We start from the raw sequence: 13,547 nt of genomic DNA on the forward strand, positions 1-13,547 counted from the left end.
CTGTAGTCCCAGCTACTTGGGAGGCTAAGGCAGGAGAATGGCATGAACCCAGGAGGCAGAGCTTGCAGTAAGCCGAGATGGCGCCACTGCACTCCAGCCTGGGCAACAGAGCGAGACTCCGTCTCAAAAAAAAAATAAAAATAAAACAATTCCATTTTGGATTAACTCAATAATATAGTTAACTCATTTTGTAAGAATGAACATAGAATGAGCAATGGGACTTAGAAATAAAACAGATTATAGGCCAGGTGTGGGTGGCTCATGCCTATAATCCCAGCATTTTGGGAGGCTGAGGCAGGCAGGCTTGAGCCCAGGGTTCGAGACCAGTCTGAGAAACATGAGGAAACCCTGTTTCTACAAAAAATACAAAAATTAGCTGGGCTTGGTGGCAAGCACATGTGGTCCTAGCTACTTGGGAGGCTAAAGTGGGAGGATTGCTTGAGCCCGGGAGGTCAAAGCTGCAGTGAGCCGAGATTGTGCTACTGCACTGCACTCTAGCCTAGATGACACAGCAAGCTCCTATCTCAAAAAATAAATAAATAAAAGATTATAATCTTTTAGGGAAATTTTGTTAAAGTCTCTTTTAGTCATAGTATGTTTATCATAGTTCAATAACTTTAGAAGAAAAAGTTGCACTATACCTCTGTATACTCTTCTCGAGGGCTGGTTCTTATGCCAGTGAAGCAGTAAGTAAATGTTATCATCTCCAATGAAGAGAAGAGAAAGAGTAGATATTAAAGCTTAGAATATAACTCTAACGTGGAATGCCAAATACATTTCATCATTTGAACCAAGAACTTAATGGTGGCTGCCTTGAACAAGGACTTGAGGAAGATTCTCAAGCTATATCTAGTTCCCTAATCAATTAGATATGTCTGCTACGAGCTTTAGAAGTGAAACGTGGGTAGAATTTCTATATGATATTTATTGCTCAGGTTATAATTTCAGTCCTGAATATATAATCCCTCTGAACCTCAGGTCACCATACTAAGTCAGGGTGAAAGCTCAGCACTCAGTTAAAATGATTTTATGAAAAAAGAGCATTTTCAAGAAAACTAGAAATCATCAAAATGAGAATCCTTGAGGAAAACTTAGCAATCAAATACCAGTTTGAAAAAAAAATGCAGACATCTGAAAGGTGGGTGAGCATCCAGAGAATACCTCCCAGGGAAGTTAATTTGTGTAGTCTAAGTGTGCATGGTAATGCATCAAAATGCAAGTCCTTAGAAAAATAACCCGCCTTGTTCTTTATTCTTGTCTGCTTTCATTTGTTCCTTGACTTTAGGACTCCCAAGATTAGTAGGGTCTTTTCTTAATGCTTTTGCTGTTTAGGTATTTCCTTATAAATTTGCCCATTTTTCTTAAGGATTTTTGTCATTTCTTCCAGCAAATCAAAATATTTGACATGGGATAATAATCAATCAGAACTACATCTTGAAATACATAATATATAGACATGTATGTTTGGTTTTATGAATAATGTTATATAGCTGTGGTCACTAAAATAACTTAAAATATACATTTTTTTGTTTTACTTGTGCAGCATTTGCAATTTCAGTCATTAAATGAGCTTTGCAGGTGTGCAAATACCCTGTTAATCCTGGTGTTTTCTGAAAGACTGCTAGCCACATCAACAAATACTTTGGAAGACTGGCAAAATGGAGAAGCTTTTGCAGAACCCAACAATAAATTAATAAGATGAGTTGTATAACAACTGGAACTTTGTTGAGTTAAAAAATAAGACCACCTGAAATTTTATTTTTTAAGTCATCAAGGATTGGATTTTTAAATGCAAAACCAGATATGACCATTCTTGTCTGTCCTTTCCTTTTTCTTACATGTAAACATTATTTTCTTGATGGGGGGAAGTCCCTAACCTGTACTTCTCATTACAAAAATAATAATAATAATAATAACATTCAGACTGCTTTGTTGAGTTTTGGTCTGGGGTATTTCTTTTAAGGGGCACTTGTGTGCAGTAGAGAGAAACCATCTTTACATCTTCAGGGTGATGTGTGGCTTTTAGAAAACACCAATGAAACTACTTGGATGGCATGCAGAAACAAGTAAAACAATACCTTTACCTTTTCAGTGTATTTTTAATGGTCTTTCCACACTGTTTTTAGCTGATCACACAAAGAGCTTTATAGTAACAGTGTTCTTTACTGTTTCTACAATAGAAAAGTAATCTGATACGTAATTCCCATTGTAGAGTCAGCCTAAGCTGTGAACTTTAAAAATGTGTCAGTAACAGAAGTCAGGCTTTATATTACTTTGTAGCTGCCAACAATTCAGGTTATATTTTGGACCCAAATTCTGTAAATTATGAAGGAAAATAATTCACTCAGTTCTACATAGAGCTTGAGAATACCTCTTATACTTGGATGTCATGAAAATGACTGGAAAAATGGCAACTTCTCAGGTATTATTGCCACCCCAGTGGCAGCCAGTTATCAATTGTTTTCAAATGATCCCATACATTATTAGTTCTTATGAATTTGCAATCATTGACTCACTATGAATTTGGTAACCCTTTGTATAAATAATTCTCCTCAAAAGAGAGGACGAACTTAGCACTGAGAAGCATATAGGCATCTTAAACATCCTTTGAAGACCAGCCTAAGAGAATACTGTTTATTTTTTTGCTGCATGTGAAAGTTCATTCTCAGTATCAAGTTTATTTTGTCCGCTAACTTTGTTAACCTTTCCAATTTCTTCAGTATTTGGTATCCTTTCACAAAGAGCTGTTAGGATAGAACAGTTGCATCAGGGTTAAAGGCCAGAGCCATTACCATGTTAACCTGAAGCATATATACTATTTCTTGAGCTCCCAATGTGTTTCTGATTACTTTTTTAAAATAAAAAATGCCAAGAGTATTATAGCATTGTACAAGGCATCTATAAAACCTCCTATATCTAGTACATGTTACGTAAATGCTTAAAATATTTCTATTTGTAAGGTCACTAAAAAGGGCAGGAAAAAATGCAGTTTTTTAATTAAAATAATCAGTTTTGATGATTTTATTTTAGCTAACATAGGTGAATTTGTGATGAAATCAGAAATTTGAACTTTTTCAAAAAGTGATGTATTTCTACTGATCTTTTAAAATAATGTTTATCTGAGCATGGTTAATGACTGAAACAATATCCATTCTTATTGAAATCATACTATCATAATGAATAACTAACTGAGAGATATTTTCTTGTAAAGATTTACTGCTAATCCCTTGGTCGTAATTCATTTCACTTAAGAGACATTCAGCCTATCGCTTAGAAACAGTATTTGCAGACTTCACCAGGGTAACAGCTCTAATCCTTAAGGTAATCATCTTTCACCCTCCTCTCCAGTTCTTTCTCCTTTTAAGTCTTCACTGGTCTTTTTAGAAAAACAAAAACTAGAAGACAGCTATTATTCTCCTCCATGGGATAGTCTACTCCATTCAGGCAAGTAATATCGTCTTCTGTTTACCTTCATCTATAACAAGTGCACAGGGTCACCCTCTTCATGCTGATATTTTCCCAAAGCCAAAAGAAAGACTATGTCAGGAGGCAGTCAGATTGCCAACTATAAGAACCTAAGAAGTAAGCTCCATTTGCCTTTTTATTTTTGTATTCAATACCCAAGGGAGAGGAGAAAGAGAAGATGATAAAGAAGGGAAGGAGGAGAAAGAGAAGAAGGAGAAGGAGGAGAAAAGAAAAGCTATGTTTCTACATCAGAACTCATCCTAAATCAGTCTGAATATCTTCTTTTACTTTTGCTAATATTCATTAACAACATTCCAAAGCATACTATGATCAGCAACAAGGCAAGAATAATTAATACTTCATTATTTTATTTAATACTGGCATTTTCCAATATAATTTCAGGCCAAGGAAGTGTTAGTACATAAAGAATGGAAAGTACTAGTACATAAAGAATGGATTACATGCTTTCATATACCATAGCAAAGGACAGGATTCCTAAAGATTTTGTGTGTATGTTTATGTCAAAGAAACAACTGTCAAAAAGGAAAAGTATTTCAGAATTCTGTAGCAGGCATAGGTTCTTTAGGACCCTGAAACTGTTTAGTTCCTTTTATTACTTTTTAGTCATCTATCCACATTTATCATTGGCATTTGCTAGAGAAATAAAAGTCATTCATAGCCTTGAACAATAATAGACAGTTGACAAATGTATGCAATTTGGTAATGAATGCTAGTTTTTTTCAAACAACTAGCCAAGGTCTCTGACATCAAAAGACCTTCTATACAACAAAAAGATAAAATTTTGATCCTGAATCTCAAGTTTGTGCTAGGTTCTAGAAGTTATTTAAATTTCTATTTTTCAAAAACATAACTTTAGTCCATATAAATTTAGAAAAATCACTATTCTACTGCCAGAAAATTTATTTGCAAGCCACTTCCATGTGAGGCAATAAGAATTAATCTACATTTTAGACTTAGCATATGCTTCCAAATATTTGCTTTCTCCTATACCTTTTTATTTGAATCTGCCCATGATTCTAAGCTAGAAACCTTCAAATCTCTGACCTCCTCTGCCATTCAGTCTCCACATTATCTAAACTCCACCTCCTAATCTCCCTACTGTCCATGGATCTCCACTGCCATTGCCTTAATTCAAATTCTCTTGGAATGCTGGGCTCAACTACCTGGTGGGCAAGAAAACCATGTTCTTCTGGTGTCAGTAAAGCAAACACAATATAAAATATGAGAAAAGCTTAGGTTCAATGAATGTATGTAGCAATTCGAAATTTGAAGCTCTGGAAAACAGTTATAATTATATAAATTGTGTGTTATTTTAATTTCAACATTTGTGTATGCTTTGTGTATTATTTTATTTATTTATTTATTTATTTATTTATTTATTTATGTATTTATTTATTTATTTATTTATTGAGATAGAGTCTCACTCTGTCTCCCAGGCTGGAGTACAGTGGAGCGATCTCAGCTCACTGCAAGCTCCTCCTCCCGGGTTCACGCCATTCTCCTGCCTCAGCCTCCTGAGTAGCTGGGACTACAGGCAACCGCCACCATGCCCGGCTAGTTTTTTGTATTTTTAGTAGAGACGAGGTTTCACCATGTTAGCCAGGATGGTCTCGATCTCCTGACCTTGTGATCCGCCCGTCTCGGCCTCCCAAAGTGCTGGGATCACAGGCCTGAGCCACCATGCCCAGTGTGTATTATTTTAAATTGTATAAAAGGTGCCCCTAGAATCTTTTCAATGTTCAGGTCTTTTAAAATTTCTTTTCAAGCCTTTATCTGTCCTTACTATCACCAGTGACATTTTTCCCAAAACTCATCAATTGTGTCACTTACCTATTTAATGATCCTGATGGGTCCCTAACAACAGAAGGGAAGTTTCACATGCCTTAGCTTCACAAACAAGGCCCTCAGTGGAATAGCCAGAGCTTGTCTTTTCAATCTTATCTTCACACATTCATCCTTTATCTGTTAATCACACTGAACTGTAAGTTCTTCAGGCATAGATGTTTTTTTCTTTAATCTTTATCTTGAATTTTCCAATAGGATCTTATACATTGCTCTTCCTAAAAGCGCAGTGGCTCATACCTATAATCCCAGAACTTTGGGAGGCCAAGGTGGGCAGATCACTCGAGGTCAGGAGTTCAAGACCAGCCTGCCCAACATGGCAAAACCCCTTCTCTACTAAAAAAAAAAAAATACACAAATAGTTGGGCTTGGTGGCACATGCCTATAATCCCAGATACTCAGGAGGCTGAGGCAGGAGAATTGCTTGAACCCTAGACGCAGAAGTTGCAGTGAGCCAAGGTCACACCACTGCACTCTAGCCTGGGTGACAGAGCAAGACTCCACCTTAAAAAAAAGAATAATAAAAACTAACAACAGGCATATAGTCATTAAGACTTCATTAAATTTAGATTATTTTCCTTTGAACAAGCACTGACACTTCTTTTGCCTATTCTTCTTTGACATTTTATTCATTCAGGTTCCAAACAATCCTGCCTTTAATATACTCTACAGATGACATTTCAACTGGCAACATCCTTCCTTGGATATTTTGTTTTTATAAAGGCAGGATGTGGCTTCTTCATTCTGACCTTTGGGCACTTATTATTATGAAAATACATAAGTGAATTATAAAAATCCATTTATTGACTCACATGTTGGTTCACCATATAAAATCAGCAAAAATGTCGCCACAACTTCTACATACCACACCCCAAAAGGAGAAACTTCATGTACTACCATACTATTAAGTAGCCTCAGAGATCTCTACCCACTGTTTTAATGCTAAGTTCCACAATGAGGTCATGTGAACAAAACCTCAGGTTCCCACATAGGGTGGCTCACTCTTGAAGGAAAGGGAGCTTTCACTTCCTCGAACTGCAGATAGCCTCATGCACAAACCTTAGGAACAGGGCCAGATCAAGATCCGTGGGTACTCAAGACAAGCTAATAATTTAACATCCTTTTAAACCTATACTTTTCAAAGTCTAGCTAGATCACTATGTATTTAGAAAAGAAGCTGGGAACTCAGTAAGAAAAAGAGAAAAAGCAGAAAAGGAGCATTCACACAGCTTCTCTTGTCATGAAAAATCAACATGAAGAGAGCAAAATTCCGGGCTTGTAATCGTCACTTTTATGTGTCACCTGGACTGGGTCATGGGGCACTCAGACCTTTGATCAAACATTTGGTTGTTTCTATGAGGGCATTTTTCGATGAAATTAACTAATAAAACAGTTGCCGTTCCTAATGTGAATGAGCTTCATCCAATCAGTTGAAGGACTGAATAGAAGAAAAAGTTTGAACTGCCCCTGAGTAAGAAAGAATTCCTCCTGTCCAATGACCTTCAAACTGGGACATCAGCTTTTTTCCCCTACCTTTAGACTTGAGCTAAAACATCAGTTCTTCCTGGGTTCCAAGAATACCAAGCTTCAGGCTGGAACTATACCATTAGTTCTCTTGCAAATAACTAATTCAGGAAAAAACAAAACAAAATGCAACATATAATTAAAAGAATATTAAAAGATGTAAAGGATGTTTATTTCCAAAAAGCAAGGATGTTTCCATATTTCAAAAATCTATTAATTCAACATACAAGTAGATCCAAAGAGAAAAATCACACAATTATGAAAATGCTAAAAAAAGTTTGATAAAATAAATCATCTTTAATAATTTCCTATAAGTATGTATGTGTGTATATATACATGTGCATATGTATACACATACACACATATACACACACACCTGTATTTCAGGCTTAATGCAGAAGTACCAAGAATATCTTCAGTAAAGTAAAAACTGAGACAAATATGTCCACTATCTCACAATCATTTAACACTATATAAGAAGTATTAGCATTAGAGTTCAACTAGGAAAATAATTAGAAGCATAAAAATCAGATATACAAGACCAAAAATAGAATTAGCTACACTGGCATGATTGCATACATAGAAAATCTAAGAGATTAAAATTCTAGAGAATTCAGTGAATTGGCAAGGACAATCTGAAATCAGTATCTTTCATATAGACACACAATAGACTAGAAGATATAATGGAAAAAATTCCTTTTTTACAACAGTAACTGAAACAATAGAAATATTTTAAAATTTGTCTAGTGATAAGCTTGCAAGAAATGTACAAGATCTACAGAAGGCAATTTTTAAAATACTACTATATTTTATAAGAGAGACTGGAAAAAATAAAATTTTCATAAAAGGAAACCCCCCAAAATTTAAAGTAACATATATTTAATGCTACTTCTATGAAATATTAGAAAGATGTTTCTGTTTCTTACCAGACAAACTGATTTTTGCATTCATATGGAAAAATAAAAACAAAGGATTAAAATAAAATGAATGATGGGAGAGCCTAGTACTACCACATTTTAAAACACATTCAAAAGCAATAGTAGTTAGAAGAATGAGATAATAGTGCAGGAAGAAATAAACAGATAATTTGAAAAGAACAGAATGTCCAGGAATTAACCCAAATACATTAGGGAAATTGCATTCCGAAGGTTGGAATTCAATCACTACAGGAAAGAATGGATTATTTAAGAAATTGTGTTGAGAAAGACAAATAGCCATTTAGGATAAAATATTTTTGGTTACATACCTCAAGTCTTATACAAAAGTAAATTTCAAATGTATCAAAGAGTTGAATGTGAAAAATTAAACTGTATAAATGCTAGAAGAAATAATGTTAGCATGTTTTATAATCTCTGACAGGTAAAGACCTTTTTTGACCCCCCAAAAAACTACATAAGACATTGATAACATTATTAGATTTTTAGGAAGGTGTTGGTTTTACTGATCTGTCAACTTGGCTATATAAGGTCTCCAGTTGTTCAATCAAGCACTAATCTAGATGTTGCAGGTAAGGTATTTTGCAAACGTAAATAAAATTCCTAATCGGTTAACTTTAAGTAAGAGAGATTATTCTGGATATTCTGCATGGGCCTGACTGAATCCACTAGAAGGCAAAAATGCAGGAGAGAGATGTCCTGAGAAAAAGAGACCTTCTGCCTACGGACAACAGCCTCTAGCTGTTACTGTGGAGTTCCTTCCTGCTTGGAATACTCCTTTCCTGACTGCCTTGCTGTACAGGCTAATAGCTCAAGCCTCCACCTGTGGGTTTGAGACTGCCCATAATCTAACTCCTCCTGACTGGCTGCCCTGCAGATTCTGGACTTGCTTAGCCAGACCGCACAATCAGATAAGCCGATAGACAGACAGACAGACAGACAGACAGATAGAAAGAAAGAAAAATATATACTACTGCCTCCGACTGCTTCTTTGTTGAACCCTGGTTGATACAGGAGGGTAACTATGTGTTTAGGATGAGAGATGTGGGAGATAAACTTTTGGCTGTATCTACTCTTATATTTTTAAAATTGGAAAAATGTGACTATATTACAAACTCAACAAATAAACCAAATACATTTAGATAGTATGCCCTAAACACAAAGTATTGAAAGCTCTGCATTAATTAATAGAAATGTGTTCTCACCTCTTAAAAGGACTTACAAACCTGCTATTTTGCTATTTTCTACCAAAATTAAATTCAGTATTTTTTCAAACCTTTGATAGTTGCTGTTTGCCTACACATGGTTCTACCCCAATTCTATCTCGAGTACCTGCATTTTTAAAAATGTATATTGAAAACTTAGTATTTATCTTGACACATAAAAATGAGCATTGGCTTATTCCAAGGCTTCAAACTGACCTCCTAGCATGAATTGGCCTTCATTTATCTACTTGGCTTGCTCTCCCCAAGGCCCTACCTCTGCCAACAGCAGTACAGAATGGTAGAGAGCCCTGCTCTTAGAGTGGAGACATCTGGGGTTCAGTCTAACCATAACATTTATTAATTTTGTTATATATAATATCTAACCAAACTGCTCTAAATTCAGAATAATCTTGTGTAATGGTAATAGAAACAGTTCCTCTGTCCACACCACATAGCATAATAAACCTGGAAGCATTTGCCAACTGTGGAGTGCTGAGTAAATGCAAGTCACCGTTTTTATCACTGTTAGTTATTTTAGATTTGAGTCGAGTCTACTTGCACTTGGATTGATGTGACTACAAATCAAGAAGAAAAAGAAAAGAAAGAGGTAAATTATTTGATAAGTATTTGCTCCACCTAGGCTGCTTTCTTAACCTCATTTAGTATAGCAACTCCTGAAGGTAGGTTAACTCTGCCAGAGTTCCAGAACAGGTAAGAAGGGAAGCTGAATTTTAAAGAAAAGGCTGCCTGGCTTTGAAGTTGGTACTACAATGGAATGGCCATACAAATAACTTTCCTTGTTTATTTATATATCACAAACATAAATATATATGTAAAATAACCCAAATCCTTAAACCCAAAGAACCATCAGATTAAAGTTAGTTAAAACAATGTTCTGCACTAGAACCATTCAGGTCTTTTTAATCTTGCCGTTTCATTTGTGTTGGTGTTTTGTATACTCAACAATAAAAAGAGACGGGTACTTCCTTGAGATTCCATTTGATAAGGAAAGACAAATTAGACTAGAAGACTGAGATTGCATTAAAATGTCCATTTAGCTGGTTGAAGAGAAACATTGAACACTTTGTTAAAATCATTCGGTTCACAGCCTTGTGGATTTTCTCAGAAATAAAATTACTTTAGAAAACAAATTTTTAAAAATCCCTCTGATTATAGATTTATTCTAATAGGGCATACATTGGATTATATAAAAAAAGTATTTTTTTCTGAATGTGGGATGATAATATAAACATATGGCTTTTGCTGAATGTTAATTTTCTCTGGATAATCTTACTGTAAAACTAAAAAATATTTATTTTTGGACTCACTGTATTTTTGAGGCCATGTATTAATATACTACTATAGTAATTATAATTGGATTTGTATTTTGGATTCAGATTAAGCTTAGTCATTTGAGTATCTACTATATGCCATATTTATTTCTATTATTTCATAATTTTTATAATAATCATTTGTTGTAGTCCTATTTTTCTTAATGAGGTAATAGGCAGAGAGGTTGTGAATAAGTAAAGCCGTATTACATATTTGAAATTTGCTAAGAGAGTAGATTTTAAGAGTTCTCAAAAAACGGTAACTATGTGAGGTGACAAATGTTCTAATTAACTTGATGGTAGTCATTTCACAATGTATATATATAACCAATTATAGCACTGTACACATTAAATACATATGATTTTGTTAGACAATTATACCTCAATAATGCTGAAAAAACAAAACATAAACAACCAATCAAACTGTATATCTAAAATGGGAGCACTTTATTACATACAGATTATACCTTAATAAAGTTGATTTTAAGCAAAACTGAACCTACTTCATGGGACATGTCTAGAACTTTACAATGCAGTTAGAAAGATCAGTCTTCCTCATACCTTCAAGCTGTGAGCCTGGCCTGCTTCTTTTAATTCATTTATCCTACAAATAGAAGACAGAAGAGACTTCTTCAAGCAAATTTTTATTTGCATCACTTCCCTGCTCAAATCCTTCTAACTATTCCCAATTATTTTAAAGTCGAGTTGCTACTTTGAATTGGGAAGCCAACAGTTAATTACTTGATTACTACAATTTGACAGAGTACTTATTTTCCAAACACATCATTCAGAATTCTGTCTTCTAGTTACAAAGTGTCTTCCTTGTTTCCTACCAATTCTTCAGAAATTTGTTTCAAGTTCAGCTACTTTCTAAAGCTAGTCCAACTAAAGGCAAGTGTCCCACTTCTCCATGTTCACACACTAGCTCATGTGCACACACAAATGCCTATGACTGATCATGTTTATATATATATATATATCTGTTTTTTGGTTGGTGGTGACTGTGTTGCATGTAACTTATCACGCTTCAAGCATCCTTTGTAAGTGCATGTAAAATATTGTAAAATTGGAGGCCTTCGTAAATTTTAGTTTCCATCCTTTTTACTTTTTTCTGATTATAAGCACCTTGAGGGCAGTGTTGCCATTTCCATTTACCACCTGGCTCGTTATAGCTCTTCTAATATGGCAGGTGTTCAATAAATTGCATTGCATAAGGATCTGTGGTTGACTGATTAACTTCTTGGCAAATGAAATTTATTTAATATTCCCCTTGAGTTCACAAATGGTTTATGCACTTCACAAAGCACCTTTACTTAGAATCATTCTGGCCTTGCTTGAATCTGACCAGTAACCTCTAAATAAAACACTAAGGTTTCTAAAATGAGGACTGTCTTCTAGCCACATGGAGTATTTTCATTTTTATTACCCTATTGTTGCACACATATCAGACTGGAATATGGTTTACATACTAGAATCTTCCAACCTCCAACCCAGCAGTCTTGCACTGGTCTTTCTGTGCTCTGTTTTCTTTGTGAATCACGGATTAGTAGTGTAGCCTTTCTGACCTGCAATAAAACTCACACATTCCCTTAAACATATGCTACTCTACAGTGAATTTCATTGAAGGAAAAAATACACGTGAATTCTACCTGACTGATTTTTTTTCAGCTTTGGCGTACTGTGGTTACATCAAATAATGCAAGTTATGTCGGAGAGAGCCAGGAACTTCAGGCCTCCATAAATTCTGATCCTGTAAATCCAATGACAGAATTAGAATATTTTTCTTTGTCAAGGCTTCAACTTATTTTTGTTTAAACATCAGGTCTTTCTAATCAACTTGCTATTGTTTCTCAGACAAAACAGAATCAGAAGTCATATTCTAAGGAAGGATGTGGCACAAGATAAATAATGGGAAATAAAGCTTACTACTGGAAAATACTCTTTAACAGTTTTCACTTGGATATCACACTTTTGTTTACTCTCTCTCTCTCTAGCACTAGACTTTTGAAAATACACATTATCCATACCACACCAACATAAAATGAAGCCTGATTCTGTATGTATTAATACTTATTTACATTACTAAGTCAAAGAATTTTTAAGTCACATTTAAATATGTTTATCATTTCCAAAGCTTTTTAAGAAAAGGGATATTATTTATCTATCACTAGAAAATACTGCTATGAAACTCTCCTCTGCCCGCTCCACACAGAGAAAAGATATATATACACATATTAATTGTTTGCCTTTTTCTACACAAAAACTCTGGAAGAATAAATTATTAAATTTTTAACAAAGTATTTTATGTATACTTCAGCCTCATTTTTTTAGGGAAGCATTTCTATAAGTTATGTCAATTTGTTTCTATTATGAAGACATACAAAGCACTTCTAATCTTCTTTTTGAAAGTAGACACTGGGGGGAGTTATTTTATCCCATCATGAATTATGACTTTAAATTTACTTTGTTTTTAAAATTATTTTTAAAATTAATATACTTTGGGGTTAATTTTACATTCCCAGAAAAACTGGGTAGAACATACAGTTTCCATACATTATTATCCAACCCTCCCCACTTATAATTTCCTGTGTTATTAACAATTTGCATTAGTGTGGTACATTTATAATATTCTTTTAATATATGCCTTTGGTAGCATTTATATTAATAATAATCTATGCTTAATAGCAGCTGAAAGTACATTTTTAAATGGATATTTTACCTTTATGTTAAAGATAAATAATAAAGATCTATAGTTATAACTATATATTTTATGAGATATAAATAGTACATAATCCATCCCATTTTTATGATACTTTATAAAATTTTAAGCCTACCTTAATGCTTTTTGAAATAAACACACACACACACACACAAAACTGCTTGTTTATTTTCTGAGGCCTGCATGGGCATTTTATTTCAAAATGTGCTAATTGCTCTGACTTCAGCCCGGACTCTTTGCTGGGCTGCACACCTCTGTCTGCTACATCTGTGTTTACATAACTTGTGGGATCACTCAGAGTCCTGCTGCAGGTCCCTTTGGCTTCTTTCAAGACCAGGCCTCAGTGAGTCTAACCAAAGTCAAAGTCACCCAGATCAGTTACTCCCGAGAGCTTACTCTGGTCAGAATCTACCTTTCACTAACAGTTTGATGCAAAATCATACACAACATATTCCCTCAACTGAGGACATATGGTTTGTAAGACTGTGAATTTAAAAAGTAGTTG

General features: G+C 34.6%; 1 long non-coding RNA gene across 1 annotated transcript in view; it reads right to left on the minus strand.

The window, feature by feature from the left end:
* Positions 1–13,547, minus strand: part of LOC131384605 (uncharacterized) — a 262,395-nt gene that overhangs the window by 19,171 nt on the left and 229,677 nt on the right. The window contains exon 3 of the long non-coding RNA XR_009215618.1: positions 642–704. This is a non-coding gene — a long non-coding RNA (uncharacterized LOC131384605). The remainder of the gene's footprint in view (positions 1–641; positions 705–13,547) is intronic.

Source organism: Hylobates moloch, unplaced genomic scaffold (assembly GCF_009828535.3).
Source record: "Hylobates moloch isolate HMO894 unplaced genomic scaffold, HMol_V3 SCAFFOLD_1, whole genome shotgun sequence".
Lineage (NCBI taxonomy): Eukaryota > Metazoa > Chordata > Mammalia > Primates > Hylobatidae > Hylobates > Hylobates moloch.